Consider the following 26,441-nt stretch of genomic DNA (forward strand, 5'->3'; position numbering starts at 1 on the left):
GAGGCTCTGCCAGAGCCTGACAAATACAGAGGTGGAAGCTCAGAGCCAAACATTGGATTGAGAACAAGGTTGCCCGTGGAGGATTTAGAGAAAGGACTGAGGTAGCCGAGAGGGTTTGCAACTACATAGGAAGAACAACAATATCAACCAACCAGCTACCCCAGAGCTCCCAGGGACTGAACCATCAACCAAAAAGTACACATGGAGGAACCCATGGCTCCAGCTGCATATGTAGCAGAGGATGGGTCTTGTTGGAAATCAGTGGGTGGAGAGGCCCTTGGTCCTATGAAGGCTTGATGTTCCAGTTTAGGGGAATGCCGGGACAGGGAGGCAGGGGGGAGTGGGGGTTGGTGGAGAGGGGAGCACCCTAATGGAGGCAGGGGGGTGGTACAATGGGATGGGAGGTTTCTGAAGGGGAAACCGGGAAAGAGAAAGGGGATAACATTTAAAATGTAAATGAAGAATATATCCAATAAAAGAACAGAAAAAATAAGGTGTTCGAATGAAAGCTGACACCTATATTAAATTTTCAAAAACTATTTCAACTGTCTTTCATTTCCAAATACCATGATATTCTTCAATAAATCCATTGGTCTGTTTTAAAAACAAAAGCAAAATTTATAAATGTAAAATTGTGTTCAGAGAATGTTTTAATGGTACCACCTGTAGTGAAACTTAAATATCTTTAAAATTAAGGTAAATTGGCAAACTTGGAAAAGAGCGTTGATTACACATTAAGCAAAGCGAGACTGGCAGTACCCTGGCACAGCAGCTTTCAGGATTGGTCTTGATGATTGATGTAATTTTATTCATCATTTATTTATGATTCATAGCTAGCATCCTTTAAAAATTATCAGATGCAACTGATTGATGTAATTAGATCATGAAAACGAATGGATTACTCTGACACATTAGGCAGTAACTCATTTAAACGAGGTGACTAATTTGTAAGCTTCCAGAGTGAGATCAATTTTAGATAAGTAATTTATATTACTGAATTATATTCCAATTTATGAGGACAAAATATTAAGTACTATACAGTCTGCTGAGGTGCTGCCAAGGAGTCATAGATTTTAGTGGTGAGAAAGTTAAGTGTGTAAATGTTTAATGACCTAAACCAACAAGCCAATTTTTTGATGCAATAAAAATAAATGATAGAGCTCAAAGCAGTGACACTTGCTAATTTATGGACTATTAAACTTTAACAGCGGTCCTAGGTATTGCAAGGAATACTCTTGTCGTGAACAAAGTGTCTTGAAAGAAGCCAAATAGAAAACAGTTAGAATTTATTTCTATATCACAGCTAGAATTTACATCTGATGGAATTTGAATCAGGAATTTCGAATTTTATTTTCTTTGTTCATTAACAGAGTGGGAATCATAGCAAGCGATGAATACTAATGAGTGTGTATATGTTAGTGTGAATACACACACACACCTATATATATATGTATATATATATATATAAATCAAAGGAGGCTGATTTATTATTTAATAAAAACAGCATCTCAAGTTATGCTTTTATTATTGGTGAGAAAAGAAGCCAGCATCTATTTTGGTATCAAAGTACATTTCTCATTTACTTATGTAGTATTCATATTTGAAAGCAATCTAGCAGTCACGTAGCTGTGAACTATAACACCACAAACTGTGAATAGCAAGCCAAATTATTACCTTTGAGTTGGCAAGAACTGCTCACCACACATTGCCTTTTTAGTATATGGAAGTAAACACTTGAATATAGAAATGGAGAGTTTTCATCTTCTGATGAGTGAGCAGAGCAATATTGAAGAATGTCACATGTGTAAATTCGCTTCCCCTTTAAGTTTCTAAATTAAATTATAACTACATATATTTCTATTTATGTTTTTAATTAATCAAGTGAAATATAAAACAATAATTTAATAATAATAAACTTCCATATAATACAATAATAGTTTGCAATTTGAACATTTTAATCTAATATTACTTAATGTAACAAAATTAATATCTAAAAGGAAATAAATATTGATAGCTTAAGCAGTATGTATTATTCATACATATTTTAGTTATGGTTCTTTGTCATTGTGCATACATAAGATTCATAAAAACTAATTGTGATACATGTAAATGAAAAGTTTTATGTTGAAATTTGTCTTGTGTTTATCACAGGAAAATTAACTTCTACAATTAATTACAGAATGTAAGCATATTTGGGAGTTACTTTAGAAATTTACTATTCTTGATCCTTTAACAATTGGTTTTTTCACCTATTCAAGTTGATTTATTCACATTATCTGGAATCAATTCAATAGAATAATTGCCTCAAATTTATCCTTTTTGTTCTTTTAGGGGGATAAGATTTCCTATTGCTATTCTAGAACATGATTACTAAACCCTTCCTATAAAAGTAGGAAGGAGAACCCCTTATGACAGCAGAGAGCTTTGTCTACCAAAAAAGCTATATACTGTCAAATCATTTGGACAATTCTGGATTACCTGTCACCCATGAAGCTTGTTCCCCACATTAATATATGTTTTTAAGTAATTAATTATTTTAGTTTACGTATATTGGTGATCTGCTTACATGTATGCCTAATGGCAGATGATGATGAGACGCCACATGGTTGCTGGGAATTAAACCTATGTCTTCTCGAAGAGGAACCAGGGTTCTTACCCAGCGAGCCAACTAGGCAGCTCACAGTCTTTTTGATACCTTAGTTTAGTTAAGATTTGGAAGGCTCACAGTAATTAATACAAATCAATGTTTAGGGGTGAATTTATAAGTGTGTTCAGTTCTTTTAAAGGGAGGTATATTTTCCAGGAAGACTAATAACATTAAATTATGTAGTAGAAAGAATTCATAGAAAACTAGAAAATTGTCATATAACATTGCTATTTATTTTTAAACTCTGCCATATGTTTAGGGCATCAAGTTTGCTGTTAGGAAAAACATTACAATCTAGAGCAAGTGGCAGGATGTTTTCCAACTTTGAGAGACCTTTAGAGATTCATTGATTTATCTCTGTAATATTATTTACAGATGTGTAAATGTAAGTTTTATTTACCAGATGCAACTGTCATCTCACTTACTGCTAAATAATCTCTCACTTTCTAGTTCTTTTGGAACTCTGACTGGCTTGTTCTACTGAGCTATTCTTGCTCAAATTCCTCTGCAAACTGACTTTTTCAAATTTGCTTTTCTTCATTTCTCACTGAATTGTTCTACTTGACCTCAAATTCATTCTGACAATTTGTTCTAATTTTCTGGTTTCTTCTCATTACCTGGTTCCCTCTTTCTTCATGCTTGGGGTTTGTTTGTTTTGTTTTGTTTTGTTTTGTTTTGTTTTTCCTTTGGTGTTTTTGTTTTGTTTTGTTTGTTCTGTTTTCAAACTGTCACTGTACAACTGCTGGTAAAAACTGTCATGACACTAATGTCATGATATTTCTCTCCTTATGCTGCTCTTAATTGGCCTCTCTTTCCTGTCCTGAGACTTGAGTATATCCAGTCTCTGACTCATTATGTTAAAACTTTCTCTAATTCATCATGTTGTTTGATCCTCAATTACACATCACTTTGAAGCTTGGTTACTTCTTTCTGCAAATTAACCTTATCTTCATGTTTAGAGATTAAAGCTGTGTACAAAGGGAATTTCTGAGTTCTCGTTAGAATATATAGTAATCCATGGCATGTCTGCATTCTGGCCAGATCACAGAGACATAGCAGGCCTTGCATGTTATCCTTTGCCTGAGCAGTCATGTTGCTGCTTTAAAATTCCTCTACACTGACACCATGAAGCATACATATGTCCACAGAAGGAAACACCAAGCACAATGGAGAGATGGTAAATGAGTGATAAAACCAGAATGCGTACCAGTTCACCATTTTCTGAACAATACCAAACAAGATTGTAGCACTATCAATATCACATTTAATTTTATTCAAATACTTTTATTTATAGATTGTCTTTTGAATGTTTTCTGAAAAAAATCATACTGCATCCGTCTTTCCTCGTATTTCACTCATTTCAAATCTGACACCATTAAATTCAGTCATTTATAATACCTAAGCATTTTTATTTGATGACTCAAATTTCAAATGTTACTCTTCATACTCAAATCAAAAGCAGAAATAACACATTGAAAATTCATGATTTCTGTAGGAAACATCATCTATAATAATGGAATTGCATTGCAGGTAAATTCAAATTTTGACAATAGCAGCCACCAAATAGAGAGCTTTTATGAATTTAATGATCTGTTTAGCAATGTACTAATCTTGAAAGCTTCAAACTCTCTAATACTATACAAACATTATAATAATTCTTCTATGAGCACAAAACATGTAAATGGAAATAAGGTTTAAAATCAGAAAACTTGTAGCTTGGGATCTAAGAAGAATTGTTAGGTGTCATTCTTAAAATGTCACAGGTCAACTAGTATAAGTATGAACTTATCAAAATATATTGCCCCTGTATAACCATCTTTCCACTCATCTGAATAGCAAAATGTCATCATAGATCACCTTCTCTAATAAAGTATAAATGATACCAAAATATTTCAAGATAATGAATAAAGGGTATTTTAGTATGAAAAGGCACCATTTTTCCTATACTTAATTTCTTATTATTTTATTTTAAAAGGAAACAATGTCAACTTGTCAGGATTTAGAGTCAGGACACCAAGCTTTGTGTACACCAGTGAGAGATTATCTAGCAAAAGAAACACTTACTAATATGTCAAAAGCTGAGTTTCCAGTCATTCTTACAGATGTCAGCCTCTGTAATGATATGAGGGTCTGCCCATGCCTTAGACATCTTTTCAAATGGAAACTCAAGAGACAGAAACACATTTTCTAGGAATTATTTTGTTAGTCACCTAAAGTTGGAAAACTGTAATTTTCACAACTGTGGGATGAGTCCTCTGGATGAAGCATTAATGACAGATCAAGCCATCTTTAAAATCTCTCATAATAAACAAATTAGCTCATACATGTTACATACAGGAGCATATGTGATTTAAGATCAGCTTCCTTACAGAAAAAAGGATTACTCTAGGACAGATGTTGAAATGCACATGGGGGAGCCTCCTGTGAAACTTGCAGGCAGCTTAGCTGATTGAAGAGATTTCTGTTCCAACACATGCTCTTAGGCTTTTGAAACTTAAAAAGGGACTGTAAGTTTCAGGACCTCCTGAGACTTCTTTCTTTTACTGTCTAAGTCTGTTGGCTTCATTTTTTTAAAACAAGTGTCTCCCTGACATTCAAGAAGAAAATTTGTTCTCAACATGAAATAAATAACTGCAGAGCATACATGCGTACATACATAGAGCTTTGTTGGACCCTTAAAAGTTGAAAGAAGAAGGCCTGTCCGAAAGCTCTGTAAGAAGAGTTTTTATAGAGCAAACATGTGAGTTTGAGTTCAGTCTTCAGAATCCCAATTACAATGGGTAGGCATTGCAGCATTCAGTTGCATTTCCAGGGTTGAAGAAGTGGACAGGGTATATCTCTGGGAGTCCCTGGCCAGCCAATCCAGCTTTTTGGAAGACCTTCACACTGATGAGATGCCCTGTTGCAAAAACATCTGAGATGAGTGATTGCTGAGATAGCTCCCCAAGTTTCTACTTAGATGCACATATGACTACAGACAGGTATACCCATTCATACAAAAAGGCACTTGCTCCTCCACACACACTAATTACAGAACAATGTAGATGTAGCATTCAAGGTAATAAATATCCAGATTATGGAACAACAGTAAGTAATCACATTCAAATATGTGTAAAATGGGTGCTAATTTAGAAAGTTCATCTTGATATATTTTATTCATTTATTTGGTTGCTTGGGGTTGGTTTGGGCTTATTTTATTTTATTTCATTTTTAGAATGGAACCAGCTAATTCCCAAATGAGCAACAATAATATGACCTAGTATATAAAGAAATGACATTTTAGACAAAGTAAAATTATAGAGAAAATAACCGACTATTACTTTTAAGCAATAGTAATTAGGAATATTAAATTAATAAACACATTTTCATAGTTCATGTGAAAGGAATCATAGAGTTAATGAAACTGTATATCTGGAGTTCAGAAAATACAAAATAGATGTTCAATGTTATGCAAGTTCTAAGAGTTAGTAAAATTAACAATATACTAGGATTACATGAAGAGAGAGGCTTCCTACAGTTTTAAGCAAGTCCTGATGGACTAGAAGCTTATTAAAATTGTGATGATAAGGAAGATTTAGTCTGGATAAAAAAAATGGTGCTCAGTGTGTAATAGGCTATCTCAGTGAATCAGGAATGTCCTGAAGCAACAGAGTTAGTGTTTTCTTGGTTTCAAATATGCAGTGTTTTATGCTTGCCCTCACCTCAAAGAAAATACAATGCTTCAGAACATTACATAGTAATATAGAAATCTGAGCATTCCTATAATATATCATAGTGCGTAGCTGTAAAATTATAAAAAAACGGCTGTCTTTTACTCAGCACTAGATCCAGCACCGCTGTGCCCCAAGATAGCTGGTAGATCTCAGTCAGCAAAGTGTCTCACAGGCTCTGCTCCATACCATATCGCACTGATGAAGGCGTCCCTCTGAGCCTGGCAATCTCTCTACCTGTCTAGTTCCCAAGGCAGGCTGCCGCCATGCCAGAAATATACATCTCAATTCTGCCGAGACCCAGTGTCTCCACCACCACAAACTCTCTTAAACTTAAATCGCCATGTGAAAGAACACAGAACACAATAATCTCTGATCCAATTGATAAGATACAATTGCCCACCTCTACACACAAAGCCCTCTACACATCCATCCCTTAAGAACATTCATAACAACCTGGAAAGGTACAGAGTCGATTCTTAGCAACAGCCTCCATGTTTTCTAGGCACCTTCTCTCTCCAGTCTCCTCCTCTTTCCTTAAACTTTGCTCCTCCCCTTCCTTTCTTCTCGTCCAATGACAGGCCTCATTCTATCTTGTACTGCCTTCACCTGTATAACATCCTACAATAGTGCCTCATTTTTCCCAGAGTTACATAAAGTAGAATGACTTTACATGGACAAAAACCTTATAGTAGATTATTATCATGAACATAGTTTTATAAAAATTATAGGTAGAGCCTAGTAATATCTCAAAGATAAATAGCCAAAGATCTGATCACAGAGTTCATATGGGAGAAGATGATGATGGTGAGCGCCCTCTCACATAGTGAAAAATTATGTAAGTAAGTAAGTACATAAGTTAGTAAATGAATAAATACATATATAAAAATGTATAAGAGGCAGAAAATTGTAGGTAGCTACTTAGAACTCAGGTCTAATAAAAGACGATCAAATGAATTGTAGTAACACAAGTAAATATAGAACAAATAGTAAATAGCTCTGTTTTATTTTGGTCTCTTTCTTCACATAACAATGCTCAAGAAAACTCTTTAAATAGAAAAGAGCCACGTTATCTTTCTGTACAGCCATATTTCAAGAAAGTCAAGATATCCAGTTTCTGATATTAGGTTGTCATTAATAAAAGTAGTTCAATACACACATAAGGTAAATTGTACACATTTAGAAAGTAATGCCCTCTGGATAGAGAGAATCTTTGAATACTTTGCCTAGTGAGTACATAAAACATGTTTTGTAACATGTCCTGAATTTTTAGCAGTACAATAATATTGGCAGTAACATTAGCTTAGATATATTAATCTGGAATGTAGTAGTAACCCCATTGAAATGTGGGTACCAGGGGAGAGGTTTCTGACAAAGAAGGCAAATAAGAAGCTAAAATTTCCGTAATAATACAATTTATACTTTTCCAAGCATGGTATTAGATATTAAGTATGGTCAAACAAAATAATAAGATATTTCCCCTAGCGCTTGGCCACCTATGCAAAAACTGTGATCACAGTAATGGTTACCTCTGAGGCCTGCACCAGTTATAAAGTAACCTTCTCGCTTATGTTATATCATGAGAAGGCATAGAAGAATCAGAACTATCTCTATTACGTAAGATGAACAGCGGCAGAAACACAGTACATCTTTTGTGGACACTATCTGGCCTGCCATCCTTGCCAGCAAGAAGGAAGAGTTATCACCTCATGTGATACTGGAAGGCAAATAGAGAATCTAAAGTAATATTTTAAGGTTTCATTGGTCTTTTTATTAATATTTATGTGTGTGTATGTTTACTTTGTGTGTGTGTGTGTGTGTGTGTGTGTGTGTGTGAAAGTGTCTGTGTGTCTGTGTGCCATGTATATGCAGGTCCCAACCAAGTAAAGAATAGGTTGTAGTATCATCTGGAACTGGTGCCACAGATGGTTGTTACTCACATGATGTGGGTGTTGGAACTGAATTCCTGTTTTTTTGAAACCAATTCTCAACTTCTGATCCATCCCCTCAGCCTCCTACTATAGTATTTGGGTGGCTCAAACATAATAAACCATGGGGTTGGGGATTTAGCTCAGTGGTAGAGCGCTTGCCTAGCAAGCACAAGGCCCTGGGTTCGGTCCCCAGCCCCGGAAAAAAAAAATAGTAAACCATCCTATTCTCTTCCACAGTATAATTAAAGAAAGTATGAAGAAATATAAAAATAAAATTGAGAATCTCATAACATATAATCAACAATGGAAAAAATTCAATACAAAATAACTGTTGTAAAATTGATCAAAATGTTACAAAATTAATGCAAAACAAATTATGATTTAAGAACAAAGTATATTGCTATAGTTAAAGAAAGGCAATATAATGTCAATTCTGAGAAACCAGTGTCATCCTTAATGTTTTTACATTCAAAGGTTTGCAATTACAACTGATACAACATAAATGAAAACTGTTCAACCCCAGTTTTTGATACAAGTTTTAACACTATTCCTTATGGGAATTATAGGTGAATGGTTAGAAGAACTCAACTTATTTAATAGAACAAAGTCATTCACTTTTATTGTTTACATCACACCCAAATAACAAAAAAAAACACATATCCATGCAAAATATATTATAGGGTGGTAAACTAATGTTAAATTTAAATTAAAGTGTTTATAAGACAATAAGCTATTTCATTTCTTTTATACTTGAAATTAAAATATAATGATATCATTTCTCTAATACTTTTTCTCCTTCCAAATTCTTCACTCTATGCTTTCTTGTATTCTCTCAAATTTGTGGCCTAAGTTTTATTGAGTTTTTATTTCGAGCATTTATGTATATACATTTGCATACACACACACATGTGCACACAAACACATGAGTGCTCATAGGTGAGACTTCTACCATTTGGAAAAGTCTGTCAAAAGAATGATTGAAAACACTGTAAGAGATAGGAAATGAGGAGCATTAAGAACTGGTATTTTCTAGTTATGACTTCTCTGTTGCACATGGGACGTCACAGCTCGTAGTCTTATCTACATAAAACTTACAAGAACAAGCATAACAAGAAAAAGTTATGATTATATCAAGGGGATGTGAGAGGCTTCAAAGGCTTTACCCACAGCTGAGTTGTCAATGGCAGTTAAGATGTACTCAGCAGAAGCAAGTGAATTTTCCCTAAGTATGTGGCCTCCAGTAGGTTCTTATGTTCAAGTTTGGTTCCATGCTTATTCATATATCAGCAGCAGTAATCAAACTCCATGGGCTATATGAAAGTCAAAAAGAAAGAAAAATTAATTAAAGAAAGGAGGGAAGGGAGGGAGGGAGAAAGGCAGAGAGGCAGGGAGAGAGAGAAGCAGAAAGAATATGAAACATTAAACAGAGAGTAAGATGTGTTTAGGATTTATGTGTTGTTGGGAGGAGATAATCAGAAGTAGATAGGATGAAGTTACACTGTATCCAGGTATTAAATAAATAAATAAATAAGCATATAAATATGATTAAAAGTAAACATCATCAAGTTCATCAATTACTGGAAAGGCTGTGTGTCGACTGATATTCTCATCTAATCTATTGGGAGCTTAAAGAAACAAAAACAAACAACTGTGTTTTCTTTGCTCTGAAATTTAAGCATAAACCTTGTTATAACTATCTCATCATTCCACAACACAAAATATATGTCCAATATGAGGCTAGTACAGGAATGTTCACAGCACATTTATTTTCAGTTGTTTAAATCATGGTAGCAATCCAGACATTCACCAGAAAGACAGTGATAACTAAATGATGTTATATTCATAAAAAAAAATAGAAAGAAAGAATGGTGGCCAGAATAAAGTTACCTGTGTGGCCTGCACAAGCATTCCTATCATAGGTGAATATGTGATGGAGTGTGTGTTACTGTGGGGTTATGCCGATCTGAGTGGCCTGCAATGTCACTGGAGATCATGGATACACCTGGGCCCATGCTGCTGCTGGAGGCAGGTCTGGTTCCATGGTCTATGGCAGGTGGGGGTCTACCTTGATTTCCCAGGCACATGTTGTCACGAAAGGGCATGCAGATGTCCCTGGTCATCTACCTGAGGCAATATGCTGAACTGACACTGCAACTTGCCTGGGCAATAGAGAAAACCCTGGTGGGAGGTAAAGCAGAGTGCTGTGGGGGTCAGGGGGAAGTCTAGGGAGAGATGCTCATCTCTACTGTCATCAATCACTAGCCACATGAGGCAACAAGCAGGAGGGTTGGTCCCATGTACATGAAATCAAGAGAGCTGTCCCTGCCCCTCAACAGCTGTAGTACTCCTAAGCTGGCAGCATAATAGAAAAGGCCATGGTGGTGAATTTCCACGTTAGATGGCCCTGGGAGAAAGCAAGGAGATGACCCCACTCTTGACTGACTGCTGCATTATGTGAGCTAGCCAGGTCAGTGCACTAGAGCTTGCCCAGGTGCTGTGAGCACAGGAGAGCTGGCAGGCTGACAACACTCAGCTACCTTCCTGGCACATGGCTGAGTTGACCCACCCCAACTTCTACCCCTCTAAGTACTAATGCAGTGTGTGTGGAAGAGCTGGTCTTGCAAATCCAAAGCTGTAGGATCTCCATGATACATAGCAACAATGTGACATCTGAGGGAAGACGCAGTGAGGACCCACCATTGATAGTGTAGCAGAAGCCGAGGGCTCCAAACTGGGCCAGTGACTCAAGGCAACGGATATTTGCAGTAATGATCTGTGGACAACTGTATGCTGTGTGACACACTGCAGTGCTATATAGCTCCCTGTTTCACTCTGTCTCACTTCCTTCTGCAGGGAGGAAGGGAAGATATCAAGGGATGAGAGATGAATGAGATTGGGGTTTATGATGTGAGATTTATAAAGAAGAAATAAAAAGGCAAAATACAAAGTTATAAACATGGAAAGTAAACCATATGCCATGAAGCAGTGTCTGAAGAAGAGGTGAGGGGAGAAATGATGAGGATATATTTATGGAAAAAGTAGCTCTTGGGTGTGAAGGAAATTCCCCTCGCTCTGATAATCATTATTTCTCTGATGCCTGAACTGGACAAGTTTATATAAGGTAATGCAGAAATTGTACAAACAACCCCCAAGTGCACATTTGGCAACATTGACCAAGTCTCTTGAGTAACAAAAACTTTAAGTTATCACTATAAAATAGGAAAATTTGAATTACTAAGACTGCGAAGGAAATAGAGTTGGTTTTTGGAAAATCAAAACCAATAAACACACAGATCAAAGTTGTCTCAGGAGACAATTCTATATGTCTTAAAAAAATAAACTCATATTACTTCTTCCATATGATAAAATGAAGAAGCGACTTCTAACTTGCTTCATGAAGATACAATTACTTTGCCAGGATAAGAAAGCAAAAATATCACAAGAAGTTGTAGAGTGAACTAGAAACAAAGCTCCTGAATAACAGATTATTTTGCATAGTCTAACATGGTGTAAAATCTTCTTTTATGACTTTTCTATTTACTTGTTTGATAAATTTTTGAAAAGAATATTAAAAGTTTTTTGTGAGTACTCATGTTCATGTTTTCTCTTAAGTTACATTATGCTTTACTATGTTTTACTGCTCTGTAATAGTTATATGAATTTGGTGGATGGCTTTGCAGTCCTTAGGAGCAACACCAATCCTCCATGGATTACATGGCTTCCTCTTTTGGCTGGTGGCAAGGCAGATATTTCTAATCTTCCCTGAGTTCAGAGGAACTTTTTTCTTTGCTCTTTGTGGCGATTCTCTTCCTTTTAGCGCATGGTATCTTCAGGCACATGAGCATATCAAGGACTAGATAAATTATCCAAGAGCTCCTTGAAACTGAAGTTCATGCTTTGAGCTCACATAATTTGTCAGGGGAGTTCTAGTCATATTGAAATTCTATATTCTCATTTCAGGATACATCTGTGCCCTAGGACAATAATTGTTTAATATTTATTCTTATTTAAAATGTACAGGGTTTTTTGCCTTCATGTGTATCCATCACTTGCATGTCTGTTGCCTGTAGAGGACAGGCAAGAGCATAGAACCCTTGGGAACTGGAGTTACAGATGGCTGTGGTGCACCCTATGAGGGGTAGAGGACAAACCTCTGTACCCTGGAAGGGCACCCAGTGCTCATAACTGCTGAGCCATCTCTTCAGCCCCTTATTTTATTTAATTTTTTCTATTGTTATTTATGTGTGTACATGTGATTATGTTTGTTAGTGTATAGCACATACATGCTGGAATGCTGGAAGATTGAAGAGGACATGAGATACCCTAGAGTTAGAGTTAGAACATTCAATGGCCATGGATGTTAGGAATAGAACACTGATGTTGAAAAGGAAAGTCTGATCCTCTCCAAGAGATGTTAACTGTGTAGATATCACTACAGCCCAGGGCAGTAAATGTTCAACAGCGAAACGTAGTCAACCATGTTTGTTTTTATAAGTACTGTTCTTCTCTGTACCTATACTCAGTGACTGAAAATATTAATATATATACATATATACACATATATACATATATGTATCATTGTATGCTTTATTAATTTGTTCTCACTTCTATAGAATGCCAATACATCTTAACTCTTTGCTAAAATATTTAGGCATATTTAATTTAATAGTGAGTATGAGGGAAGGAAGGATGTGGACATAAATTTTATGATAGCATGCAACATGCAGATATGTGTACAGATTGAAATTAAATGGAGGATCTATATTTTGTATTAGGTCACCAAAATTTGTATAAATAATAATTATACATGTGAAATTATATGTGGCTACATATTACTTTGCCTCAAGATAGCCATGTTGGAAAATCTTAAGTTACTGTGGTTTTGGAAAATAAGCATATTTATAGTGCTGTTTAAATCTCTGATATTGACTCTACTGTTTTAATATTAATGAAGTCTAAATGAGGTTTCCACATTGGACGTACATGCATATTCATCCAGAATCAAGGAGCTTTGGTTTTAGTGGTAAATTATTTAATTGAGGAAACCTATTAGGTACTCTTTCACATTAAAATTCTCATTTTTTACCTTAATGCAAGGAGACATAGTATTAAATTTCATAGGGCTTAATGCTATACAGAAAATAACACTCTGCAGCTTTTCTCCCTGAATTCTTGCTCTGAAAATGTATTTATTCCCTTGTGGCCATAAGGGAGACGGGATAAATGATGTTTTAAGACCAATCCCGCAGCTGTCACTTACCTTTAACATCATGTGCACAACGGAGTGTTTGCCTTCATCACCGATCCCTGGAAAAACAGGATCTACAGCTCAGGCTGAGATCTTATGAGCAATGCACAATCATGTACCCTCAGTAACTACCGATGTCAACGCTGAGTCTGAGGGAAGAATCGAATCATTAGCATCCAGTCAAAATGGAGGAGGAACTGAGTCCTCACTGCTGTACTATTTCCTATAGACAGGACAAGAAAAAAGGGGAGTCTTTGTCTTCAGGTGTGCATTTACTAGTGATCCACCAATTCTAAAATGTAGTTTAAATAGTGATACAGACAGTTATCAATAAACTCTATGGGTTGCAGTGCTAAACCATCTAAGAGGGAAAGAGAGATAGGAAAGGTAAGGTGTTGAAAAGAGTATGAGAGAAAAAGAAAGAGTAGAGAGAGATAAGATGCATTATATACATGTCTGAAATTGTCAGACCTAATTTGATAGGAAATTTAAATTAAATTGTTAGTAAAAACAGATTACTTTTACACAGTTGAGGAGTCCAGTGGACCACAGAGAACTTAGAGGATAAATTCAATGGGTGGAAATGGTGTAAATACAGTACTCATGTAATTAAATTCTCACAAAAAAAGAAATAAAAGAATGTTACCCAATTTTGGTCAGCTCTATGACCAAATATTATTACAGAGTTGCCTATGTAAATTATGTATTTAATTATCATTAATCATCACACAACTATAAAAGCTAAGACTATGATAATTCCTTTTAATATATATTATAGTCGTAAAACTCACAATCACCTTAAGAAATTTACCTTGAGATTATATGGTTTAAAAAGAGAGAGAGAGATTAATCTACCCAGGCAGTGATAACAGCAAAACATTGTTGTTCTTCCTCACGCACTGCTGTTCAGGATTTGAATCTTAATCCAGCGACTCCTCTCTAAATGTCTCAGTGACCACTAACTCAGTGACAACTAACCAGCCAGAGGAAAGTTATGTAAGACACACATTCTCCCAATATGCTTTTCTAGATTCAAAAGAACACATTTTCATACAGGTTTCTAGGCAAGAGGAAGTGAATGCATCTACTTCCCTGTCACTATTTGAAACATAAATTAAGCATAGTGTCTTCTCTGATAAAAACAGCTTGATCAGTGCTAATCTTCTAGGTAAGGGTTTAAACAAAAATTAGTAGTCAGATTCCAGCTTGTACAAAAAAATACAAAAAACAAACAAACAACAACAACAAGAACAACAATCTCCAAGCTTCTCAGAACTCATTTCCCAGAGACATTCTCCATCACTAGATTAAAACTGGATCAAAACAGATTTTGGCCTTTTTATGACTCCTATAGAACCATATACTTCTTGTAACTAATTGTAAAGTTAAAGAAGAATCAGTGAAATGGGCTGTAAATAGGATCATATCTAAGGAATAAACTAAAGATAGTACTGAAAGCCATCCTTCCTTCCTGGCACAAAGTTAACAAAAGCTAAAATGTAAACCAGAAGAAATGGAGTTTGTCATTTTTCCCTCCGTGCCCCAAACCTAACACAACCAAAGCGTAAATTGACAAGAATGAATATAATTAGTTATTCCCCACAGCACTGAACTTACCCTGGATATCAGGCTATGTAGAGTCTCTTCATTGAACACGAGGTTAAACCAAACATGACAATTAAATACTGCAGTCCTGGCTGCCTAGAAAGGAAGTATTTTGACTTTCACACCCAAAGCCCTCGCCACACTAGGAGGATGGTAATTTTATTTCCCATTAATAAAACCTGTAGAGGACAAAGTCTTGCACACCTGGTTCTTTCGCCTTTTCAAATGTTCCCACCTGGCCTTCAGGGTGCTTTGTAATTGTAGTCTGTTAAAAGTATAAGCTCTTTTTTTTTCTTTTTTTTTTTTGAAACTCCCTTATCCCTGCAGTTTCTACAATCTTCAACGAGCCTTTCTTAATGTTTTCTCTTTCTGACCTTAATATATTATAGTTAAATTCCCTTCTGTTTTGCTTTTTAAATATTTTTCCTTTAAATCATGAACATGAAAATAGACAATACTTTTTACTTAATTAACTATAAATGGCAACATATATCATTTGGAATTGATAGAACATATGCTTAAGGGGAAAAATGAAATTTTTTTTGTGTTTAAGTTCCAAGAACTTCTTAGCATAATCATTTTCAATAAGTTTATATTCTTATGTGTATATTCATTAGGCAATCAGGAAAGGAATAAACTACTCTGCTTTATATAACATCCTCTCCTTGGTTCCCAGTTTACCATGACTGCACTATGACCTCTCGTCAGCTCCTGGTTTGTGATGATCTCCATTTCACAGAAACTTAATAAAGTATATAATATGGAATGCAGACATAATTCATTGCATAGTCAAATGGATGCCATTAAGATAGGTGAGGAGTCATGGCCAAGGTGTCCACGTTAGACAGCATACACAAGAAAACGTAGATGATAGCCAGGAAAATTAATGTATTGGCTGGCATGTTTAGGTAGAGTTTCTCAAGCTTCTGGGACAGATATATTTCTTGAGGAATTTATTAATGTCCAGATGACAAATACCTATTTTTATTATCTTTTATGGGAAAACATTACTTTTTGTTCTCTATAGGAAAATACTCTTGGAGATAATCTGTTTTATTCCAGGTAGGTTGAAAGGCCAGTGGTATAGACATCATGCATAGCAGACTCAAGAGTCTATTGTTTTGTAGAGTAGAGAGGAACATAAAATGATAACAGAACTGTTTCAGCTACCATAACAAATTAAAAGAACACCACAAGTGCCAAAGAATGGTGGCTGAGATGTAGTTTTGTGTGTTGTCAAACAGAAAAATGCATTTTCTAAGTTTGTAAATTATGGTAACACTTTCCATTTTAAGTTTATATTCCAGAGTTAAAATAAATATTCTTATTTTCAATACTAAGGAATTTTAAATTTCATATATTTTTATCTTCAGCTGTTAATAATAAATAAATAAGGAAGGAAATAAAAGATAGAAAACACTGGAGACAGTAGAAGACTCTTAAAAATATTTCATGTTGTCTTCCAACCTTGTATAAATTCAGATTAAATAATTTAAGTTATGAGTGAATAAAAAGACCTAGTTATAGGGACTTTATTAAAAGGAGTCACTGCAAAGATGCAGAGCTCTTATTTCTTGAACTTAATTATGTTTATTTTGATTAAATATGACTTTCCAGATACAAAAATGAAAAGGTCAAAATGAAACGTTGATCTTCACTTAATGACTTAATCAACTAATGTCACCGCTCACCCTCCTCCCCTTCTGATACAAATGATAGAGTTAAAAAACAAAATAGGGGATCCCTGCCCGCAGCAGCTCTCTGCTCCCAAACCCCGTGGAAGAGAGACCTCACCACCTGGACAGGTAGGCACTCCTGAAACTGCAGAGTGGAAGAGACCACCAACACTGCCCACCCCTGCTCACATCCCTGGCCCAAGAGGAAACTGTATACCGCCTCTGGGTTCCCATAGAGGAGGGCCCGGGAGCAGCAGGACCGCTGCTTCTGAGACACCGCTGGAACCTGAAGGGACTGACCAGATAAACAGTTCTCTGCACCCAAATCCCGTGAGAGGGAGAGCTAAACCTTCAGAGAGGCAGACAAGCCTGGGAAACCAGAAGAGACTGCACATTGCACACATCTCTGACGCCAGAGGAAAACACCAAACGCCATCTGGAACCTTGGTGGACAGAAGCTCCCGGAAAGGGCAGTGCAGATCTTCCTGGTTGCTGCCTCAGCGGAGAGCTTGTAGGCAGCACCCCACGAGCAAACTTGAGCCTCAGGACCACAGGTAAGACCAACTTTTCTGCTGCAAGTGACCTGCCTGGTGAACTCAAGACACAATCCCACAGGAACAGCTGAAGACCTGTAGTAGGAAAAACTACACGCCAGAAAGCAGAACACTCTGTCCCCATAACTGGCTGAAAGAAAACAGGAAAACAGGTCTACAGCACTCCTGACACACAGGCTTATAGGACAGTCTAGCCACTGTCAGAAATAGCAGAACAAAGTAACACTAGAGATAATCTGATGGCGAGACGCAGTGCAGGAACCCAACCAACAGAAACCAAGACTACATGGCATGATCGGAGACCAATTATCCCACCAAAGCAAACACGGAATATCCAAACACACCAGAAAAGCAAGATCTAGATTTAAAATCACATTTGATCATGATGCTGGAGGACTTCAAGAAAGAAGTGAAGAACTCCCTTAGAGAAACACAGGAAAACATTAATAAACAAGTAGAAGTCTACAGAGAGGAATCGCAAAAATCCCTGAAAGAATTCCAGGAAAACATAAATAAACAAGTAGAAGCCCATAGAGAGGAGCCACAAAAATCCGTGAAAGAATTCCAGGAAAACACAATCAAAGAGTTGAAGGAATTAAAAATGTAAATAGGGGCGAATGCCAGCAGCAAACCACTGAAATGAGAATAGGACCCCCGTTGAAGGAATCAGAGAAAGAACTAGAAGAGCTTGAAGGGGCTCGAGACCCCATATGTACAACAATGCCAAGCAACCAGAGCTTCCAGGGACTAAGCCACTACCTAAAGACTATACATGGACTGACCCTGGACTCTGACCTCATAGGTAGCAATGAATATCCTAGTAAGAGCACCAGTGGAAGGGGAAGCCCTGGGTCCTGCTAAGACTAAACCCCCAGTGAACTAGATTGTTGGGGGGAGGGCGGCAATGGGGGGAGGATTGGGAGGGGAACACCCATATTAAAAGGGGAGGGGGAGGGGTTATGGGGATGTTAGCCCGGAAACCTGGAAAGGGAATAACACTCGAAATGTATATAAGAAATACTCAAGTTAATAAAAAAAAAATGGAAATAGGAGCAATCAAGAAAGAACACATGGAAACAACCCTGGATATAGAAAACCAAAAGAAGAGACAAGGAGATGTAGATATGAGCTTCACCAACAGAATACAAAAGATGGAAGAGACAATCTGAGGAGAAGAAGATTCCATAGAAATCATCGACTCAACTGTCAAAGATAATGTAAAGCGGAAAAAGCTACTGGTCCAAAACATACAGGAAATCCAGGACTTAATGAGAAGATCAAACCTAAGGATAATAGGTATAGAAGAGAGTGAAGACTCCCAGCTCAAAGGACCAGTAAATATCTTCAACAAAATCATAGAAGAAAACTTCCCTAACCTAAAAAAAGAGATACCCATAAGCATACAAGAAGCCTACAGAACTCCAAATAGATTGGACCAGAAAAGATACTCCTCCCGTCACATAATAGTCAAAACACCAGACTCACAAAATAAAGAAGGAATATTAAAAGCAGTAAGGGAAAAAGGTCAAGTAACATATAAAGGCAGACCTATGAGAATCGCACCAGACTTTTTGCCAGAGATTATGAAAGCCAGAAGATCCTGGACAGATGTCATGCAGACGCTAAGAGAACACAAATGCCAGCCCAGGTTACTGTATCCTGCAAAACTCTCAATTAACATAGATGGAGAAACCAAGATATTCCATGACAAAACCAAATCTAACAATATCTTTCTACAAATCCAGCACTACAAAAGATAATAAATGGTAAAGCCCAACATAAGGAGGCAAGCTATACCCCAGAAGAAGCAAGAAACTAATCGTCTTGGCAACAAAACAAAGAGAAGAAAAGCACACAAACATAACCTCACATCCAAATATGAATATAACAGGAAGCAATAATCACTATTCCTTAATATCTCTCAACATCAATGGCCTCAACTCCCCAATAAAAAGACATAGATTAACAAACTGGATAAGCAACGAGGACCCTGCATTCTGCTGCTTACAGGAAACGCACCTCAGAGACAAAGACAGACACTACCTCAGAGTGAAAGTCTGAAAAACAACTTTCCAAGCAAATGGTCGGAAGAAGCAAGCTGGAGTAGCCATTCTAATATCAAATAAAATCAATTTTCAACTAAAAGTTATCAAAAAAGTTAAGGAAGGACACTTCATATTCATCAAAGCAAAAACCCACCAAGATGAACTCTTAATCCTAAATATCTATGCCCCAAAGAAAAGGGCACCTACATACGTAAAAGAAACCTTACTAAAGCTCAAAACACATATTGCACCTCACACAATAATAGTAGGAGATTTCAACACCCCACTCTCATCAATGGAAAGATCATGGAAACAGAAATTAAACAGAGACTTAGACAGACTAAGAGAAGTCATGAGCCAAATGGACTTAACAGATATTTATAGAACATTCTATCCTAAAGCAAAAGGATATACCTTCTTCTCAGCTCCTCATGGTACTTTCTCCAAAATTGACCATATTATTGGTAAAAAAAACGGGCCTCAACAGGTACAGAAAGATAGAAATAATCCCATGCGTGCTATCAGACCACCACGGCCTAAAACTGGTCTTCAATAACAATAAGGGAAGAATGCCCACATATACGTGGAAATTGAACAATGCTCTACTCAATGATAACCTGGTCAAGGAAGAAATAAAGAAAGAAATTAAAGACTTTTTAGAATTTAATGAAAATGAAGGTACAACATATCAAAACTTATGGGACACAATGAAAGCTGTGATAAGAGGAAAACTCATAGCACTGAGTGCCTGCAGCAAGAAACAGGAAAGAGCATATGTCAGCAGCTTGACAGCACACCTAAAAGCTCTAGAACAAAAAGAAGCAAATACAACCAGGAGGAGTAGAAGGCAGGAAATAATCAAACTCAGAGTTGAAATCCACCAAGTAGAAAAAAAAATGGACCATAGAAAGAATCAACAGAACCAAAAGTTGGTTCTTTGAGAAAATCAACAAGATAGATAAACCCTTAGCCAGACTAACGAGAGGACACCGAGAGTGTGTCCAAATTAACAAAATCAGAAATGAAAAGGGAGACATAACTACAGATTCAGAGGACATTCAAAAAGTCACCTGATCTTACTATAAAATCCTATATTCAACAAAACTTGAAAATCTCCAAGAAATGGACAATTTCCTAGACAGATACCAGGTACCGAAGTTAAATCAGGAACAGATAAACTAGTTAAACAACCCCATAACTCCTAAGGAAATAGAAGCAGTCATTAAAGGTCTCCCAACCAAAAAGAGCCCAGGTCCAGACGGGTTTAGTGCAGAATTCTATCAGACCTTCATAGAAGACTTCATACAAATATTATCCAAACTATTCCACAAATTGAAACAGATGGAGCACTACGGAATTCTTCCATGAAGCCACAATTACTCTTATACATAAACCACACAAAGACCCAACAAGAAAGAATACTTCAGACCAATTTCCCTTATGAATATCGACGCAAAAATACTCAATAAAATTCTGGCAAACCGAATCCAAGAGCACATCAATACAATCATCCACCATGATCAAGTCGGCTTCATCCCAGGCATGCAGGGATGGTTTAATGTAAGGAAAACCATCAACGTGATGCATTACATAAACAAACTGAAAGAACAAAACCACATGATCATTTCATTAGATGCTGAGAAAGCATTTGACAAAATTCAACACCCCTTCATGATAAAAGTCCTGGAAAGAATAGGAATTCAAGGCCCATACCTAAGCATAGTAAAAGCCATATACAGCAAAACAGTTGCTAACATTAATCTAAATGGAGAGAAACTTGAAGCAATCCCATTAAATTAAGGAACTAGACAATGTTGCCCACTCTCTCCCTACTTATTCAATATAGTTCTTGAAGTTCTAGCCAGAGCAATCAGACAGCAAATGGAGGTCAAGGGGATACAGATCAGAAAAGAAGAAGTCAAAATATCACTATTTGCAGATCAGAAAAGAAGAAGTCAAAATATCACTATTTGCAGATGATATGATAGTATATTTAAGTGATCCCAAAAGTTCCACCAGAGAACTACTAAAGCTGATAAACAACTTCTGCAAAGTGGCTGGATATAAAATTAACTCAAATAAATCAGTAGCCTTCCTCTACACAAAAGAGAAACAAACCAAGAAAGAAATTAGGGAAACCACCTTCATAATAGACCCAAATAATATAAAGTACCTCGGTGTGACGTTAACCAAGCGAGTAAAAGATCTTTACAATAAGAACTTCAAGACTCTGTGGAAAGAAATTGAAGAAGACCTCAGAAGATGGAAGGATCTCACATGCTCATGGATTGGCAGGATTAATATAGTAAAAATGGCGATTTTACCAAAAGCGATCTACAGATTAAATGCATTCCCCATCAAAATACCAATCCAATTCTTCAAAGAGTTAGACAGAACAATTTGCAAATTCATCTGGAATAACAAAAAACCCAGGATAGCTAAAACTATCCTCAACAATAAAAGGACTTCAGGGGAATCCCTATCCCTGAACTCAAGCAATATTACAGAGCAATAGTGATAAAAACTGCATGGTATTGGTACAGAGACAGACAGATAAACCAATGGAACAGAATTGAAGACCCAGAAATGAACCCACACACCTATGGGCACTTGATTTTTGACAAAGGAGCCAAAACCATCAAATGGAAAAAAGATAGCATTTTCAGCAAATGGTGTTGTTTCAACTGGAGGTCAACAGGTAGAAGAATGCAGATCAAACCATGCTTATCACCCTGTACAAAGCTTAAGTCCAAGTGGATCAAGGACCTCCACATCAAACCAGATACACTTGGACTAACAGAAGAAAAACTAGGGAAGCATCTGGAACACATGGGCAGTGGAAAATATTTCCTGAACAAAACACCAATGGCTTACGCTCTAAGATCAAGAATCGACAAATGGGATCTCATAAAACTGCAAAGCTTCTGTAAGGGAAAGGACACTGTGGTTAGGACAAAACGGCAACCAACAGATTGGGAAAAGATCTTTACCAATCCTACAACAGATAGAGGCCTTATATCCAAAATATACAAAGAAATCAAGAATTTAGACCGAAGGGAGACAAATAACCCTATTAAAAAATGGGTTTCAGAGCTAAACAAAGAATTCACAGCTGAGGAATGCTGAAGAGCTGAGAAACACCTAAAGAAATGTTCAACATCTTTAGTCCTAAGGGAAATGCAAATCAAAACAACCCTGAGATTTCACCTCACACCAGTGAGAATGGCTAAGATCAAAAACTCAGGTGACAGCAGATGCTGGCGAGGATGCGGAGAAAGAGGAACACTCCTCCATTGTTGGTGGGATTGCAGACTGGTACAACCATTCTGAAAATCAGTCTGGAGGTTCCTCAGAAAATTGGAGATTGAACTGCCTGAGGATCCAGCTATACCTCTCTTGGGCATATACCCAAAAGATGCCCCAACATATAAAAAAGACATGTGCTCCACTATGTTCATTGCAGCCTTATTTATAATAGCCAGAAGCTGGAAAGAACTCAGATGCCCTTCAACAGAGGAATGGATACAGAAAATGTGGTACATCTACACAATGGAATATTACTCAGCTATCAAAAACAACGGCTTTATGAAATTCGTAGGCAAATGTTTGGAACTGGAAAACATCATCCTGAGTGAGGTAACCCAGTCACAGAAAAACACACATGGTATGCACTCATTGCTAAGTGGCTAGTAGCCCAAATGCTTGAATTACCCTAGATGCCTAGAACAAATGAAACTAAAGACAGATGATCAAAATGTGAATGTTTCACTCCTTCTTTAAAAGAGGAACAAGAATACCCTTGGCAGGGATTAGAGAGGCAAGGATTAAAACAGACACAGAAGGAACACCCATTCAGATCCTGCCCCACATGTGGCCCATACATATACAGCCATCCAATTAGACAAGATGGATTAAGCAAAGAAGTGCAGGCCGACAGGAACCGGATGTAGATCGCTCCTGAGAGACACAGCCAGAATACAGAAAATACAGAGGCAAATGCCAGCAGCAAACCACTGAACTGAGAATAGGACCCCCTTGAAGGAAGTAGAGAAAGAACTGGAAGAGCTTGAAGGGGCTCGAGACCCCATATGACCAACAATGCCAAGTAACCAGAGCTTCCACGGACCAAGCCACTACCTAAAGACTATACATGGACTGACCCTGGACTCTGACCCCATAGGTAGCAATGAATATCCTAGTAAGAGCATCAGTGGAAGGAGAAGCTCTGGGTCCTGCTAAGACTGAACCCCCAGTGAACTAGATTGTTGGGGGGAGGGCATCAATGTGGGGAGGATGGGGAAGGGAACACCCATAAAGGGGGGGAGAGGGAGGGATTAGGGGGATGTTTGCCCGGAAACCGGGAAAGGGAATAACACTCGAAATGTAAATAATAAATACTCAAGTTAATAAAAAAATTTAAAAAAGAACATAAAACAAAATAGTAGAGTTTAGTAACAGATATATATATATATATATGTATATATATATATATATCACTATCTCATTATCTTTATTTTCATTATCTTCAATTTCTTTAAAAACAATAACATTTTCTTTTAGTGTAATAAGTTGAATTTAAGGAACTCAGAATACCTTTTATATACTTTTGAAGATGTAGTTAATATACCCTTTCATGGGTGTTCAAGAAAATATTGCTTACATAACTCCTTCCAGCTCTAATACAGTGCAGCTATGTAGCTCTCTGTATCCTGAGGCCGAGCAAAGCTTCTTGAAACATATGAAAAGTATTAAGAAAGGACGTGTCACTGAAAGCATTCCATTTGTGAGACGCTAGCCTGGATTGAGGGCCTGGATTTCAGCATTGCTAATACCATGTTGGATTAAGCAAGAAAGTAAACTTAGACACTGAGGAAATGGCATCTTACCTTTAAAGAATTTTTGTCTAACGTACTTCCCTTTGAGTCCCGAACATCTCTCACCTCCCAGGTCTCTGGTACAATCTGAATGGCCCCCCTACCCCCTTGCCTGTTTTCCACTCTATCTGTTGGCCCTCAAGGCTTCACTCCTGTTTTTCCCAAACCAACACCTGATCATGTTCTCCCTTTTCCTTCCCTGTCCTCACTCCCACCCAGATCACTCCACCCCCTCTGCCCCACGCCCCCCCTCCGTGATTTATTTTTTTCTAATATCCATTTACTAGTGAGTACATACCATGAATGTCTTTTTGGGTCTGAGTTACCTCACTCAGAATGGTATTTTCTAGTCCCATCCATTTGCCTGCAAAATTCATGATGTCCTCGTTCTTAATGAACCAAAATTTCTGTATGGAATCTTCTGTTGTGGGACGTCTATGATGTTTCTAGCATCTGGCTACAACAAATAAGACTGCTATGAACAGAGTGGAACACGTACCCCTGTGAATGGGGGGACATCTTTTGGGTATATTCCCAAGAGTGGTATTGCTGGCTATTCAGGTAGATCCACTTCCAATTTTCTGAGGAGCCTACAGATTGACCAACACTGGGGAGAGGGAAGTTGTGGAGTCCATCTCCGGTAGAAGGACAGGGCATCAGTTAGAGGGATGGAGTTGTCATCCCACAGTCAAGAGCTTTGACCCAGAGTTGTTCCTGTCTAAAAGAACTACAGGGGCAAAAATGGAGAAGAGACTGAGGGACAGTAAGTTCAGTGACTTGCCCAAATTTAGATGCAACTCACAGGGAGGCCCTGAGGTCTGACACTATTACTGATGCTATGATGTGCTTACAGACAGGAGCCTATCATGACTGCCCTCTAAGAGGCCCAACAAGCATCTGAAAGCGTCAGATGTAGATATTTATCCCCAACTGATGGACAGAAGCCAGAGACCCCTGTGGTTGGATTAGAGAAATGCTGGAAGAAGCTGAGGAGGAGCACAACCCTATAGGATGAGCAGCAGTCTCAACTCACCTGGACACCCGAGATCTCTCAGAAACTGTGGCACCAACTAGGCAGAATACACTAGCTGATATGACGCCCCCAAAATATATATAGCAGAGGACTACGTGGTCTGGCCTCAGTGAGAGAAGAGGCACCTAACCCTTAAGAGACTTGAGGTCCAAGAGAGTGGGGAGGTCTGGTAGGGTGGGGGTTGCGGTGTTAGAGAAGTCCTTATGGGGATGGGGAGGGGGAAGAGGATAGGGAGCAGTCAGAAGGCAGACCAGAGGGGGATGGCGATTAGACTATATGATTTATTAATTTTTAAAAAAATCAAAAGCAACAGCGAAAAGGTCGAGTAATGTGTAGAGAAAGAAAGATTAAAACAGAGACTGAAGGAACACCCATTCAGAGCCTGCCCCACATGTGGCCCATACATATACAGCCACCCAATTAGACAAGATGGATGAAGCAAAGAAGTGCAGACCGACAGGAGCCGGATGTAGATCGCTCCTGAGAGACACAGACAGAATACAGCAAATACATAGGCGAATGCCAGCAGCAAACCACTGAACTGAGAACGGGAACCCCGTTGAAGGAATCAGAGAAAGAACTGGAAGAGCTTGAAGGGGCTCGAGACCCCATATGTACAACAATGCCAAGCAAGCAGAGCTTCCAGGGACTAAGCCACTACCCAAAGACTATACATGGACTGACCCTGGACTCTGACCTCATAGGTAGCAATGAATATCCTAGTAAGAGCACCAGTGGAAGGGGAAGCCCTTGGGTCCTGCTAAGACTGAACCCCCAGTGAATGTGATTGTTGGGGAAGGGCGGTAATGGGGGGAGGATGGGGAGGGGAACACCCATATTAGAAGGGGAGGGAGAGGGGTTAGGGGGATGTTGGCCCGGAAACCGGGAAAGGGAATAACATTCGAAATGTAAGTAAGAAATACTCAAGTTAATAAAGAAAAAACGGAAAAAAAAACTGTTTAGGTCTAGTATTATGTAGTACTGAATTTATGACTATGGGAACAAAACTCACAGAACTAATTACTTTAAGCAAAGTGGAATTAACCAGGAAGAATGAGGATGAAGAGTTGAGTTACATAAATATGCTGGGAAATGGAACTTTAGTGTTAGATTTTAAC

The sequence above is a fragment of the Rattus norvegicus genome, chromosome 15, assembly GCF_021556685.1.
Source record: "Rattus norvegicus strain SHRSP/BbbUtx chromosome 15, alternate assembly SHRSP_T2T, whole genome shotgun sequence".
Taxonomy (NCBI): domain Eukaryota; kingdom Metazoa; phylum Chordata; class Mammalia; order Rodentia; family Muridae; genus Rattus; species Rattus norvegicus.